This window comes from Leptinotarsa decemlineata, unplaced genomic scaffold (genome assembly GCF_025532065.1).
Source record: "Leptinotarsa decemlineata unplaced genomic scaffold, Ldec_3_MD MMD2_tig00000251_RagTag_RagTag, whole genome shotgun sequence".
NCBI classification, from domain to species: Eukaryota; Metazoa; Arthropoda; class Insecta; order Coleoptera; family Chrysomelidae; genus Leptinotarsa; species Leptinotarsa decemlineata.
The window spans coordinates 4,486,513-4,501,886 of NW_027412547.1; positions in this window are offsets into that span (position 1 = coordinate 4,486,513).

Sequence of the window (15,374 nt, forward strand, 5' to 3'; positions counted from 1 at the left end):
TTTGCCGTTTTGTTGGTGTTGTTAATAATAACTTTTATTATTTGTAAACGTTGTGTCCGATTGATTAATAATTCACCTATCACCAGTCCCCACACTCTGAATTTAGCTAGTGTATCGCCTATATATAAAAAAGGAGATTTGAATAACTACAGAGCAATTAGTATTCATTCTAACATTTCGAAACTATATGAAATGAATCTAAAAAAGCAATAAAATGGTTATTTTACTGCGATGAAATTATTATAACCATCACAACATGGTGTCGCATAATAACGGCTTTGGATAAAAAAATAGTGTGCTAGAATTGTTTACAAATTTTTCACGTGTTTGATTGCGTTATTCGCAGTCTTTTGCTGGAAAAACTTTTGAGATATGGGGAAAGTGGATTGCCACTCAATTCATCCTCCTATCTACAAAATAGGTGAAAAATTGTGAAAATTGGAAAGAATATAAGTTCTGAAAAATACATTGCCGATGGTGTGCCTCAGGGATCTATTCTGGGACCTTTTCTCCATTTAGTTCTATTAGTGTAGATAAATGAAAATTCTGCCACTCACTGTATATGTTACGCTGATGACACAAATATACTGGTTATCAAAAACAACCTAAACACTGTGAGGGTAATGAATATAGCTGAAAGCACTCTCAGTAAAGCTATCACTTGGTCTGAAAAAACAACTTGCAACGACGACAATACCATGAGGCGTGTCTATACCTGAATACAAAATTATCATTGGATGCCACAACAACAACTGATAACAACTTGCAATGGAAGCCACAAGTAGATAATTTGTGTAGAATCCATGAAATTTCTGTTATTCTCTCGGCTATCTCTCCACTCACTGAAGTCAAGAAATTCAACTTACACTTTTTTATGCGAATTTCAATTCTCACCTCAGGTATGGCATAACTGAACTGGGCGACAAGCTGCTCTGTGGATCGAGTGTTAATTTTTTTTAAGGACAGAAGTATGTTGTACGTTATGTTAAGTTGAGTTAGGATGAAAGTTAGAGGGTCTTTTTGACCCTCCACCGCAACATGGACGGGTTTATTGTGGCTCACACCTATTATTTAGTTTGTAAGGTGAGTGGTCTTTCAGGTCAGATGGTAAAAGGACGGCACTGTCAAACTCTAAAAACTTTTTTCGGTCCCCAGCGGAACAGGCGCAAAGTATGTGCTCTCTTGTTTCTTCATTTTCCAAACGGAGGCGACACACACTGTCTTCCGACAGTCCGAATCTCTGCATGTATGTTTAAAATATGTTTGAAATGTGTGTTTTCCGTTCAAATGACAGTGACCATTCCTACTGTAGTTCAACAAATGTTTGGCATCGAGCTTTGAGGGGTGAATGAACAGCGTGGAGTAAGCCAATCCTGGAAGATTCTGCCAGAAGTCCATCAATCTTCTTACCATCCAGGTGTTCAATGTTTATTTGGCAAAGCCTAAAGCGATGCCAATGACAGGTTCTGGTCCGATGAAGCTGCTTGCAGCGCTCTCCTGTCAGTAGCCTCTTTGCCTTCCAGACCACTATGGCCAAGAATCCAGACCAAAGACAATCAATTGAGTCTTTCTATCGAGGAGAGTCGTTTTTGGAAATTTGCTACCAATGTGGACGTTGCTCGGTAGGAGGAAGTTTCAACGCTGTTTGACTGTCCGATAATATATTTATTGACTTGTGTATGAGGTTGGATTCTTCCAATATCTCCGCATACAATTCAATAGCATAAATTTCCGCTTGAAATACATTCGAATAGGTTCCTAGGTAGATTGATATCTCTGTTCTGGGTCTGCGACTGAAAACATCTGCATCAGAACCTGAAGATTTTTAATCCATCTGTGAACCAAAAACTATCTGCTCTTGATATTCTCTTCTCCCGGAGGATCCAGTCCTCTCAATTCAGGAACAGTACTTCATAAGGCAGTTCGTAGTTAACAGTTGAAGGCATAAAGTCAGAGATCATTCTCAGAATGCTGTGACTTCCACTGTCAACCAGCAGTCTGTTTACTCTGCATTGAATCAATTCGTGTAATTGGCAATGTTCATAAGTCTTTATGCAGTCCATCTAGCCTTTCTCTCCAGAAAAATGCCAAGCGGAGGTAGATCTAGAAGGATCTCCATCTCCGCTGACGGTGTGGTACTGATGGCACCACTGATAGCCGTACAAGCCTGTCTCTGTAAGCCAGAGAGCTTTTCTCCAAGCCGTTCTCTGGAAACCCTTCGGCCACTAGGCAATTGCTCTATATGTGATCATTGGTCTGACAATCATCATATAAATCCAATGGATATAGTTGGCACTTAAGCCCCAAGTTCTACATATTCAAAGGGACAGTCTAGCTTTGTGTAAAACTTTTTCCAAGTGAGTATTCCAGGTGAGTTTTTCATCAAGGAGTTTTCCACCTCTGTTCCAAATGAAATAACCTCACCATTGAGAGAAAGGGGCGTCCAGTTTTCTTCTCCTGGTGAAGAGGCTCATGACAGACATCTGCTCCCACAGGCATCAACTGTGAACAATGTCCATCGTGCTTTGGAGGATATTACAAGCTGCCCTCTCCTACGTGGATCTTGCCAAGATGACAAGGTCGTCTACATAAGCTTGCAGATCCACTTCAAGCAGGAAACAGTACCCCAGCCTCTGGTGACCATGAACCTAATGGCCTTGCCTTAAAGAGTTGCACTTGCAGTTCTGTTTACTAGCATAGCCTATACAATTTTATGTGAACAGGTAAAATTATTTCCAGTACGTTCTGAAGAAGAGCTGGAAATATACCATCCTCCCCAGGAGATTTGAAGGGCTGAAACGACTTGATAGCCTATTCAACTGCCGGTGCTGTGATAACCTTCTTGACGACCTCCCAATCGTATTTTTTGCGTTTAGAGCCCTCGAAGATGAGAGGTCTGTTGTTATCAAGAGTCGGATATCAAGGAAACTGGTTTTCTATCAAAATCTCGAACGCTTCTTTACTAGAGAGCGTAAATGTTATATCAGGTTGTTTGAGCGACCCAATTTCAGCAGTCGACTCTCCAGAGTGAATCTTGTGAATCATTTTGCTGCGAGATGAATCAGAGATACTCTGAAATACGTGCTACTTTCTTACAGGCACCGCTCTTAAAGTGCCTCAGGGATTTTCTTGTAGTGCTTGCGTTTAGTCCTTAAATTAATCCACAAGCAGTTGTTTTGGGGATCAACAGTTTGTGATGTTGATATATTATAGAAGATTAATAGTTGTTGGTATTGGTAACATTTGTTATACCAGGTGTTATTCCTGTATCATTGTATATTCAAGAACTTGTGACAAAATGTATCAGTCCACTTGAGAATTTTTTAACAAACTGAAACCGGTCGCAACAAATAGAAACCTTGGTAGAAATCAGACAGAAGTTATTTTCTTCATCCTATATTTGATATGAATTCGTACAAAATAAATACGTCATCAATCAAACACGTTGAATTATCCGACTTTTTCGACCCTAGTGTTCTCAATACTTCATTTTTTATCTTCTCCCATATATCTGATATGACTTTACATGGAGTGGAATATTATATCTATCATTATTCACTATGACGTAAATATACGTAATGTATCGTCCAAGTATAGAATTTACTATAATGACTTTTTCTATTAGATGAGCCATGTTTTCCTGACTTTTGAATTCATTTGCAGGAATTAGGAATGTTAACGCAAATTGTCCAAGCTCGTGAACTATGTTACCAAGCAATACATTTTTTGATCCACAGCATAGCAACTAGATTGAAATTGATTATGGAGTTTGCTTTTGATGGACATGTTAAATGAACTAAATGCAGGCGATACGGCGAGTTTCCTACGATGATTATTAGAACTCGCCAAAATGACATCATTAGGTTTGTGTTTACCGTAATTTTCGTCTCGTGGAAAATTACTGCCATTTTTGGTCGGCCATAATATTATTCATCCAAGGATCAGTATTTCCCAGACGGGTCCTGATAATATTGTCTATTTAGATCCTTCATTCATAGTTGTTGTTTTAGACAGCGCTGGCTATCATATGATGATGCTAATTGTCAATATTTTACTTAGTTAATCATGTTCACAAAATTTATCGATTATATATTGTATATATCGTTTCATATCAGTTATTCATAATGATGAATGGCAATTTATTTGGAAATGCTTTCGTACACAGAAAAGAAACACTATACTATTTTAGATTATAGCCGTATCCTTGAAATCATTCGAATTGAATGAATCATTAATAATGTTGAACTGATATAAAATGATTGAGGTGAAAATTTTCCTCGAATTGTTTTAATTGAATACCAATTATTGATTTCCAAACAAAAATATTTTCCAGTTCCATCTATCATTCAATCAATTACTGAAATATTATTGGCAGTTATTAGATACAACTCAATTACTCCAATTCAGATGAAGTTCATTTTCAAATTTATTTATTTCTGCATAAAGTAATTCATGAATTTCACTAGTTCGGACTTCCATTGTCTGCTATATAAAATGATTTGAAATCCCTGAAACAACTAAAAAAGAAGAATTAAAAATGAATAGCTGAAAATAACAATTATATTAACTAAAATAAACCTGAAATGAAATAGTAGTGAAATAAAATACAGATTAGAGGAAAACGAGCATAATATGTGGCTTATGAGCAATGTCGGAGAACAGTGGGACGCGCATGAGGCCTTTCACCCCGAGTGGTCACCTGGATCTACACTGCAATAATAAGACCTATGTTAACGTACGGAGCCATTGCATGAGGACCGAAAGTTTTACAAGCAACGGCCATCCAAAAACTATATCAAATACAGCGACAGGCTTGTTTAAACATCACAGCAGCTCTGAGAACAACACCAACCGCGGCAATGGAATTAATTACGGGTCTGAACCCTCTGGACCTGTACGATGAGAAGGTTGCGTTAATGGCCATGTAACAATTGAGCACGGCTGGTGTAAACTTCGAAGTAGGAATGGGTCGATTGAGGTTGAGCCTATGGCGAGAAGCGCTCACTGCGCAACCTCTGCTGCAGTCAGCCAGTGATGCAACTGAACTCAGGTTTGTGTTTAATAAACCTTACAAAATACAAATGAAACAGAACACAGAGTCAGATGCTACAGATGAAATACGCATATATATAGACAGCTCAAAAAACAAAGAAAGCTCAGGATGTGGAGTGTACTCCAGATCACTAAGCCTAAGGATTAAGTGGGGAATGGAAAGAAATACCAGCGTGGTCCAAACAGAACTGGCTGGTATCTCAATCGCCACAAAAGAAATGATCAGGAAAGGAATTTTTGGCAAAAACAACAATCTGCAGTGACAGCAGACAAACCCTATTAGCCTTGAACAGACAACGTGTTACCTCAGGGTTAGTACTAGAGTGCCACCAAGATGTAGCCAAAACCTCGGTAGATAATAACATTATCCTGAGGTGGGTTAAAGGGCAAGACAGGAGTAAAGGTAATCGCTTTGCCGATTCTTCAGCCAAGGAAGCGGCCGGACTAAGAGTCTTAGGACCCAGTGGCACCCACGGCCTGATGACTTCGACAATTGCTGAACTAGCCAAATAGTACACCCATACTCAATCCCTGAAGAGATGAAATGGAATCAAAGGATGCAATTTTTCCAGGATGACCCTGGGCGACATTGGGAAGCTGGTGGCGAAAAAATATCTGGCGATGACCAGGAAAAATCTACACTTAACAGTAGGATTTCTAATTGGCCACTGTCAACTAAGGAAACACTTCCATAATATGGGGCTAATGGACACACCTTTATGCAGGATGTGTGAACAGGAAGATTAGACTGTCAAACATGTCCTAAGCGAGAGCCCGGAGTTATCGTCAATAAGAGAGTGTGTGTTCGGCGAGTCTTGGCCTACACCTGTCGATATGAAGGAGATGCCTCCAAGTGACCTGTCCACCTTCCTGGAAAGAACAGGATGGACGATGACCTAAGAGGACAACTCTTCGGGAGGATGTACAATGGGTCACATGTTGCCAAAATTCCGTGGGCTTACACTCAGCCTCTCTACTCTACAGATGGCTACAGATAAGACTAATAAATGAGACAACATGTGAAATTAATTTAAGACAATAAAAACCCAGGTACGTAGAAGAGGTATCTCTGGTATGAATAAGAACAATATTATATGTATATTCAGTTTAGTCTTGAAGATGATCACTTAGTGACTGAAACACGTGTCGAGGTGTTGAAAATAACGGTTTGGTGTTGGGATTGAACTCCAGTAATTTTCACTACTCCACCAAAGATTCCAAATAGTGCATCACAAGTAAAAAAATATTTCTATAGACTGGAAAATGCCTTCAATAGACAAAAGCGACCAATTTCCATGTTGTGTACAACTTACTGCCTGAGGCTCGTGAAATCAAAAACGACGACATACAATCTAGCTTTCAACGACCACGATTTTTCATTCGAATTATTTCGTGTTTATTTTATCTGAACGATAAATTTTCGTCATGCATCAGGACGTATTATATGAACGTGCGTGAGTTATAACAGTTATGTTATTGTTCCGAATGTTTACAACTATCGTGATTTACGATGAGAGCATATTTTATAGTGTATATAAAGCTTGCTTTTAGTGAATGGATGAGACGTTATGCGGAAGAGCATATAGCTATGGTGTGAATTATAGTTGCGTGGTATCAGATACATGTAAAGTATTGTCATTGTGAAATACTTAGAAATATTACTTAGGGCCTTTATCAATTTACCGTTGCAAATGCGTCAAGGAACGAACAGAAAGTCAATATTTTTGTTGAATTACAATATATACATTATGATCGTTGTCTCTTATGTTTTCATTCAAATTGAAAACACTTTTCTGTCGCAACAAAAAAATATTAAATATCGAAAAATTTTGTTTAATTAACTCTAGTGGTCAGAACTCATCAAAAATCATAAGAATTTCACAAACTACACCTGAACGATTTGATCTCCACAAACTTTATTGAAAAAATATATCACAACATGTTTCGCTAAACATTAGCTTTTTCAAGTGATTAATACATCAAATTATCCTTACATTTATATTTATTTACTACAGGTAACGATAATTGAGACTACCTGTAAGAAATTACCCGAACCTCTACATCTCGTAACTACCCAATTATGATTACCTAAAGCATATTGCCTCACATCTACGTCAATAATAATTCTTTCTCGGTTTTAAAAAAAACAAGTTCAATAACGGTGATCTATTCAAATCTAGTTGGTCATTCATTAGAATGTTTGAATTTTTAAGTTTATTAATTTCCATTGCTTCCACATGACTCAGTTTCAAACCATTATTTTCAATGTGCAAAATTTCAAACTCTTCATTGAAGATGTGATTTTCTTCTAGAAGATGATTTGAATATGTTGAATTTGTTTTCTTATTTACATAGCTCTTATGATGTTCCTGGATTCGATTCCTAAATGTCCTGCCAGTTTGACCAATATATACCTTAGGAGACGTTCCACACTTCAATTTATATACTCCTGATTTTTCGAATTTGGATGTTTTATCCTTATTATTTTTAACTAGCTTTTCCAACGTATTACTTGTTCTATATGCAATTTTAATATCTCGATTCCTCGAAAATGAAGACACTTTTTCCGTTGGTTGTCCAAAATAGGTTAAAGCTCTATAATTTTGATTATCTACCTTATCAATGGGAAAAACGTCTCGAATCGGTTTTGTGTAGACTTTCTTGGCAAGTATATTGTTTATTAATTCGGCTTTGAACCCATTGTTTACCGCAATTTGCTTGATGATATTGAGTTCTTTATCAAAATTATCTATTGAAAGAGGAACATTGACTAATCTGTGAATCATGCTATTATAAGCTGCTACTTTGTGTTGATACGGATGGGTAGAATCGTAATGTATCGTAATATCCGTATAGGACGGTTTGTGATAAATTGAAAAATCATGTTTGTTGTTCATTCTACTAATTGTTAGGCTCAAAAAATTGATTGAGTTGTTTGTTTCTATTTCAATAGTGAATTCAATCTTTTCATGAATTTTGTTAATATCCCTATGAAAAGTATCTAACTGCCTCTTAGTACCTGTAAAACATACCAAAACGTCATCCACATATCTATGCCAATACAAGAAATTCCTAATCAAAGGATGTTTAAAGATCGACTTCTTTAGATTATCCATGAAAATTTCTGTAAGTATGGGGCTTAATGGATTTCCCATCATTGAACCTTTTGAGGAGGAATAAATATTGTTGTTGAATTGAAAGTAATTTTGGTTGAGATATAATGACAGAAGGTCAATTATTTCTCGTTTTATGATTGGGTTCACTCTATTTTTATCTAATAATTCTATTACTAAAGTAATAGTATCATCAGGAGGTATGCTGGGAAATAGATCCTGCACATCAAAGGATAGTAATTTTGCGTTATCTGGTATGTTCTCTATTTTATTGATTCAGTCATATGAGTTTCGTAGACTAAATTTTGATTGGAAGTTACAATGGTTTAAGATGATATTGAATAGCGTTTCTGATAATTTCACTGATGTTGCAGTGACAAAAGAAACCACTGGTCTAATTGGATAACTCTGTTTGTGCAGTTTTATGAGTGAATATAATTTTGGCATTATTCGGTATTTTGGACAAACACTTAGCTGAGTAGGTACGGTGCGTTTCAAAAACCAAGAATAAAATCATGAGCTTGTTAAAAATGCACAAAAAGTATTACAACAAGTGTTACAAATGATGTCCTTTCTCTTTAATACATAAGCGAGCTCGTCGTCTCACATCAAGAGCAGCTCTAACAATATCCTTTCTTCTGATAGACCTGAATTCCGTTGTCGTGACTGGTAATAGGTGAATTTTTTATCTGTCGGACATTGGTGACCTGTACGTGTACGTTGTTTTTCGTGTGTGACAGTGATATATAAGTGAATTTCACGCATTTTTTTGACGTATAAATATCGTTTCCGACCAGCTACACAAGTAACCGCCACAATGCCAAACGGTAGTTCCGAGTCCGCAGAGTCGAATACAACCGAATCGCGATTGTGTGAAGCGTTGTCATGGTTATCAGCGCAGCTTCATGAACGGAACCGTGAGATCGACGCTCTCCGAGTCGAAGTACGACATGTGCGCGGCCATCAACAATCGCGCGACCGCTCAAACTCGCAAAACCGCTCGCGCTCGCAACCGGCCAACCGCGTCGGTAAAAATGCGCGTAAGTGCCAGCGACCGTGCACGTACGACGCAAGCCCTACGGACGCAGAAAACGCGCCAGGTAGTCGCTGATGGCGGCAAGTGACAGCTGCCCCACCGCGCACCGCTCATTTTTAAAAGACAGGGACAGTGCCGTAAATTTTTTATTGGACACAGGTGCCTATTTATGCGTGTTCCCGCGTAAACTTGTTCGTGGCCGACGCGTGAAAACCGGGTTTGAGCTGTCAGAGGCTAACGGCACAACAATCGCCACGTACGGCCTAATCCCGATGCCTCTCAATCTGGGTCTCCGTGGATTTCACGTCGACTTGCGTAAAGGAAGCTTGTTCGACGACTTTGAGTGTCGCGGGACAGGAATCAAAGTACGCGACGGTCGCGGGAATTAGGACAATCAATGGCAGCTCGCGATATGACAAGCTGCTTCAGCAGTTTCTGGCGATCACTCGTCCAGATGGTACGTGCAACATGAAGAACGTGAAACACAAGACGGTGCATCACATTCACACGACGCCTGATCAGACCGTCTTCGCGAAACCATGACGCCTCCTCCCTCAACGCCGCTAAGAAGGAGTTCGAGTCCATGCTGCGACTGGGCATCTGCCGCCCATCATAGAGTAGCTGGGCTTCTCCTTTCCACATGGTGCCCAAGAAAGGTAACGAATGGCGTCCCTGTGGCGACTACTGTGTCCTCAACGCCCGCACGATACCTGATCGATATCCAGTGCGCCACATCCAGGACTTCGACCAGACACTACTCGGAAAATCTTCACTACGATCGAACTGGTTCGCGCCTATCACCAGATCCCTGTAGCTCCAGAGGATATCCCTAAAACGGCCATCACGATGCACTTCGGGATGTTCGAGTTCCCAACGATGAGCTTTGGTTTCCGCAACGCTGCACAGACCTTCCAGCAGTTCATCGACGAGTAGTTACGTAGACTGGACTTCGTCTACGCTTACATTGACGACCTCCTTGTTGCCTCTGAGAACAACGAAGAACACGAGGAACATCTCCGGCTGCTGTTCGAACGTCTCCATGAGTCCGGCATCATCATCAACACCTCCAAATGCTGTGTTGGAGAGAAAGAAGTCAAGTTCATTGGATGCCTTATGTCTGGCAAAAGCACGCAACCCCTTCCGGAGCAGGTCTCCGCAATCCAGGAGTATCTAGGGCCCAAAACAGCAAAAGACCTCCGGCAGTTCCTAGGTATGATTAACTTTTACAGACGTTCCATGCGTAGGACTGCTAGGAGCCAGGTGTCACTCAACGACCCCCTCAAGGACAACATTGAAGGGAAGGAGCCAATTTCATGGAACGACACCGCCGAAGCTGCCTTCACTGCCTGCAAGGACACCCTAGTCAACACAACACTTCTTGCCCATCCGCAGCTTGTCGCCAAACTCTCCTTGGTCTAAGATGCGTCAGTGAACACCGTTGGAGCAGCCCTATACCAGCTAGACAGCGGCGAATGGGAACCTCTGGGCATCTTCTCGAAAAAGCTGAGCAACGCCGAAGCCAAATACTCTGCCTACGATCGAGAACTTCTGGCCATCTACAAGGCCGTCAAGCACTTCCGGCACATGATTGAAGGACGCCTCTTCACCTATCACCTATCACTGTGTCGTATTATTGCTCTTCATAGATTCTGTTCTTTAAAGTGCCTCACAAAAAAGTATCCAAAACTGTAAGATCAGGTGATCTTGCCGGCCACCTCACTGGTCCAAAATTTTCTTACCACGTATTAGGAAATCTCTGGTGTAAATATTCGGAAACTGTTCTTTTTTTTTGTGTAGGAGCCTCCTCATGCTGAAACCAGCAGCTGTTATAATTATCAAGGGGAAACGTATCCATTTACTCTTCGAATTCGTTTTTTAAGAACCGAAGATAGGTTTCTCCATTCAATTAGAGAAGAAATGAGGTCCAAGTTTTCGGTCGTTATAAATTCCAGCCCACCAATTCAAACGAAACCGAACTTCTGGTCTGACTTCTCTGAAGTGTTGTGGATTATTTTCACTTCAAATGTGCTCATTATATCTACCAAAAACACCACAGTTCGAAAAAGTACTTTCGTCGATCCAAATAATGATTTTCAAGAAGTTTGTAGGGTCTACCCTATTCGAGAGCCAGCTACAAAATTCCATCTCTTACTAAGGATCGCCTGGATATAATTTCTGTGAATATGTTCCTCATAACATTAAAAACATTTTTTTTTCAATCCCCTCCAAACGCTCGTTTGTGGCAAATCCATTTCTTTCTTATTAGTCAGTGGGATATGTTTGAAGACTGGCAATAAACAAATCTAAAGAAATGAACTTTAAACGTTTAAGCCAGTCTCGGTTGACTTTAGGTTGATGATGGTCACTATTTTGCTCTGACGAGTGGCTAATGGGCCCGAAACCTGTCTGCAAGTGTGCCCGTTCCAAAACTGAAGGTCGACTCTTTCAGTTGTGTTGTTAATTCCATATGCAGGACATTTTCTGTGAAGATTCCTGCACTGATGCCTGTCGGATATAATCCAATGCCCTTCGTGGTATTAGCCAGGTCAGTGGTTGTGTTCTTATAGGCGTCAATCCATTCAACCTACTGTATAGCTATATCCGAGACTGGCTTGAACGTTTAAAGTTTTTTTTATTTGTTTACTACCAGTTTCCAGCGTAGTCCACTGACTAATAGGAAAGTTTTTTTCCTTATTCAGAGGAATCAGGCAAATTTCGGATATGCAGTTGGTTAGTATCTCGTCCACTAGATGGAGTGACATTTTGTTGTCCGCTCCAACTTAGGAAGAGGAATGAAATACTCTCTGTAAGAATTCAGATTTTCAATTATGGAATATTATTGACTTTAGGTCGATGATGGCCATATCTTCTACTGACGAGTGGCTAGTGAGCCCGAAACCGGTCTACAAGTGTGCCCATTCGAAAATTGAAGATCGAGTTTTTCAGTTGTATTGCCAATTGCATATGCAGGAAATCTTCTGTCGCCTGTCGAATATAATCCAACGCCCTTCGTGGTATCAGCCAGGAAAGTAGTTCTGATAGGCGTCAGTCCAATCAATATACGGTATACCTATATCCAAGACTGGCTTGAATGTTAAAAGTTCATTTCTTCAGATTTGAATCAATTTCTGGCGAGACTTGATTCGTTGATTTAGAATGATCTGCGTTTATCAAAAAAAGTACCAAAAATAAAATAATTTTTGAAGGCTCTATCAAGATTAATGATTTTTCATCAGATTCTGCATTGAGTTTGAAACAGGAACAAAACATATTGTCAACATTATAATGCAGTTATCGGTTTTTGATTTGTTCGTATTTATATTTTTTTTGAGGAATTAGTGTTTGAAACCGCTAGAAAAATAGGTTTCCATAATGATTATCTTGATTGAGAATACTTGAAATATAATCATGTTTTTCTATGAATCAAAGTAAAGTTTCTTTTTCTGTTCTAGGTAAGTTTGAGCTGTATTCCTTGCACTATTTTGGATCTTATAACGGTGAGTATTGAAAACTATTAGCTGGCGATTCAGATAGAGACCAACTGACTAGTATTATCATATTTCGGTTCCACTGTTGAAACAAATCAAATAAATATATTTTTTGAGATGGTGGAGGCCTATGAAAATAATTCAAAACATAAATAATGGAAATGAATTGCTGAAATTTTGTGAACATGAAAATTTTGATTGGCAATATTTTTTTGATAATGTACTAGAGGAGAGAGAAAGTCAAACCGACTTTTTTTTCAAATTATTCCGACTTGCGAATTTTCATTAAACCATGTTCTTGGGTAGGTACTGAACGAGTAAAGTAATGATTGATTCCATGGAAATGTCAATTCAAAATGAAAGTTCATGTTTATAGTATCAAAAGTTTTGCAGTGAAAGTTATTTTTAGATCGGTTTGATTATTGTCAAAGGAATTAATAAAGTTCATTAACAACCAAAACGTTGAGTGGAATTGAAACAATCATACTCAACTGTCACTTCATCATTGCTGACTATTATAGTCCGTTCATAATTTGTCGATAGCACAAAATGAGGGCCCAAGTCATAAAACGGTCGTAAAACTCGTAAAATCATAGGCGGAGGTTCCTGAGGTGTTTATTCATTGAATATAAAGCTTCAGTTTATATTCGAAACTTGCCTTGAAAGGGTGAAGTTGTTACGAACGAAAATAATTTTTGGTTTAGTACATTTTTTAATCGCATTTAATTTACGGCTCGTTGGTGTTTCGGCGTCTACGGCAGTAATTAACGTCTCTAATATTTATTTTGCGAATTTTGTGCAGTGCGTGAGTAACTTTTTTTCATATTCCTACAAACATATACGTACCTTTCGTTCCTGCTTGTTTTGTTTGATTGCTTATGATGGCTTCGTCATCATCATCAACATCATCAAGTTTTACACCGGTACTGTTGCGTACAGTCAGTAAGTCTGTCTATCCACCAAGAGAGAAGACTATTGTTTTGAACGTTCACGATGCTCTGGTTTTTCAGAATCCCACAAACACTGTTCAGAACATAATCAAGAGTTGTGCCAACATGACGGGCGTAGGGGAGTCAACAATATATAGGTTCCTATCAGAAAGAAAAAAAAAAAAGGTATAGCTAACCCAAATACAAACGAATACTTAAAGAGGGGGAGAAAACCTATTGAAATTGATGAATTTGCCAAAAATGGTATTCGAAGGAAAATTCACGAATTTTTTTACAAAAAAGAAATACCCAACTTAAACAAAATTTTACAAGAAGTTAGAGACGACCCGGATTTGCCTCATGTCGGACGAACCAAATTGTGGCAAGTTTTAAAAGAATTAAATTTCCGGTGGGAGAAATCAGACCGAAAATCACTTTTGATTGACCGGGAAGAGATAATATGTTGGAGAAGAAAGTATCTAAGATCTATACGAAAATTTCGGGCTGAAGGAAGGCCAATTTACTATCAGGACGAAACGTGGGTAAACGCAGGTCATACTCTCACAAAAATTTGGACAGATAAAAATATATCAAGCTCCAGGCAAGTCTTTATGGAAGGTTGGTCTACTGGTATTTCCCCACCCTCTGGTAAAGGCAGTAGATTTATAGTTTCTCACATTGGCAGTGAAAAAGGATTTGCTAAGCATGGTTTGTTGGAATTTGAATCCAAAAGCACAAAAGACTATCACGAGGAGATGACAGCTGATGTTTTCGAAGAGTATTTTGAGCAGATGATTGAACATATATACCACCAAACTCAATTATAGTATTAGATAATGCACCTTATCATTCACGACTAGTTGAAAGACTTCCAACGACTGCGTGGAAGAAACAGGATATCATTGACTGGCTGCGGAATAAGTCCCTGCCTTACGAAGATGGAATGGTTAAAGCAGAACTTTTAAAAATTGCCCGGCAACACAAATCTAAGTTCAAGAAATACGTAGTTGACAAAATGGCGGAAAGACGAAACATCACAGTCCTTAGACTTCCACCCTACCACTGCGAATTAAATCCAATTGAACTAACTCATTTGGGCACAAATGAAAAGCTATGTGACTAGAAAAAATACGTCATATAAAATACAAGCTGTACGTGAATTGTTATATGAGTCTTTACAACATATTACAGAACAAAATTGGCGAGATGCAGTAAGACATGCAATAGAAGAAGAACAAAAAATGTGGGATCTTGACAATATAATTGATGCGACTGTAGAGACACAACCGCTAATTATTAACCTGCAAGACGACTCGGATTCCGAAGATGATCCTGTTTATTTTGAATTTGAATAGTTTTGTAAGTAATCGTAGTTTATATCATTTAAAAATAGGTATTAATTAAATAAATGTATATTTTACAAATTGCAAGTAACTTATTTTTGAATAAAATAAAGAAATTTTTTAAAAATAAAAATACAGTTTACAGTACCTACAGTTTAAGAATATTAATATATTTATTTATTTAAAGTAACTAATGTTTTAATCATACGACACGACACTACGACACTGGTCACTCATTTCCACTCAAAATACCTACATAATCGGATTGAAAGTTTTATAGCTGTATTGTATTTCTTCAGATACAAGGTGGGTTAGTCGAAAACATCTTAAACTGCCAGTTTTAGTTTGGTTTTTGTTATTATATCATATTAGCTGTCCTCTCTGTATTTCAGTTCTCTAATGAGGGTCAAACT